Source organism: Aplysia californica, unplaced genomic scaffold (genome assembly GCF_000002075.1).
Source record: "Aplysia californica isolate F4 #8 unplaced genomic scaffold, AplCal3.0 scaffold00111, whole genome shotgun sequence".
Taxonomy (NCBI): Eukaryota; Metazoa; Mollusca; class Gastropoda; order Aplysiida; family Aplysiidae; genus Aplysia; species Aplysia californica.
In genome coordinates, this window is record NW_004797381.1 from 1,268,251 (window position 1) to 1,270,007 (window position 1,757).

Consider the following 1,757-nt stretch of genomic DNA (forward strand, 5'->3'; position numbering starts at 1 on the left):
TTGACGTCTCCACGTGCTCCATGCGAGTCTCAAAAATCACTCATCCGTTACTTGAATCGTGTTTCTCACCCACGAGCCCGTCAACACACCAGTTTTCATCTCAGCTGTTTCCCGCACGCTTGCCCCTTATTTTCCGCCTGAGTAAAGCAGCTCATGTCATAGTCATCATTGTATGGCCACCCCTAAGTTTATCGCTCATCGCCAGGTTCACGCTGGCTTCATCAGCTCTCGCTTGCTAAGTTGTAATGTGGCCTCGCGCTAATGCACCCTCCGATACCCGCTGTGACGTGACGTGGAGTCTCGGCGCACTGGCCCACGACATGCACTTCGGTGTGATGCCCTTTCACTGCACCTGTAGTAAGCACCGTGACTCCATGGATCTTTCGTATGGGGGTTGCGAGTTCAACTCATACTACGATAGATCTCTTTCTTCTGCGGGAATTACCGCTTTCCTGAGAAAGGACTCGAGCTGTGTTCACGCAGCGCCATTGTTCTGATCCAACGTGTTCTAGTTCTATTTGTTGATCCTTAAGCTCGCTACTCGATCTCCGTCTTGCAGCATCCTTTTCTGACCGCGAATGTGAGTGGGGTCGTCAACACGACCTACATCGTCATCACTTGTCCATAACTGAAACTGATTATAGACGATACCCAAGCATCGCACTATCGGAGAACGCACACTATGTTTTCTGTAGGCCTGAAAGCCCACAGATTGGTAGATTAGTGCATGTGACCAATGGTTCGGAAGATGGATGGATTTCCATTCAGCCTGTTATTAACTGAAAAATACCCGCCGAGTTCTGGAAATGTGTAAGGATCGATTAACAATGTTCTTGGGATTTCACGTCGTTTTCAAACCTTTGCTCATTCAATGGACCGGGATTGCCATTATATCTACCGCTGATGGTTAATGGTGCCATCGTCAGACAGTACGCGGACGCGATTCTTTCCACCACAGACATGACAATATCATTCTCAGTGCCCATTGCAGATGGGATCGGGTTGGGTCGGATCGGGTGGGATCGAGTCGATCGCCTGACTCGTCGTCTGAAAATAAATTGGCCCTCATTGGCACGATCAGGTATCGGGTCGGGTCGGTTTGCTAGCCAGATTGAGGCGGCTATCGTGGCATAACTCGCCGCCTCAAAAACAAACACGTTTGTCTTCAGACGACAAGTCGGGCTATCGACCCGACCCGATTCGTTACCATCCGCAATAAACTCTCGACGCATTTGTTTTTGTGGCGACGAGTCGGGCGGTCGGTGTGTGCCACATTAGCCACTTTGTACCCTCAGTCTGGCTAGCAAACCGACCAGACCCGACCAGACCCGATCTGACTCGACTCGATCGTTGTCGACACAACCCATGCCGCTGTGCCTGCAACGATAAGGCAATATCGATAGTGGGGAAAGATATTGCTAACCAAGGGAAAGGAGAATGTGGAATTGTACAAGTAGAATATTCTTCATCGATTCATTCCACTTTTCCCGTAACCCTTTAAATAAAATCAAATACACAAACAAATATGAATTTCTGTTTATCTGTTTGTTAATTAGAAAAAACAACAAAACATTATTATGTCAGTATACATGTATTTTGTCTTTCCATTGAATGTCTATTCGGCTCCCTTTTACACTTATGTTTCTCTCCTAACTGTGCTGTTCTCCTTCCTCAACCTTACTGGTTGCGCCCCCCTTTCATTATTCCTTTAAAAAAAATAAATGTATTTTTAATTTGAGTTTTTTTCCTATGAAACC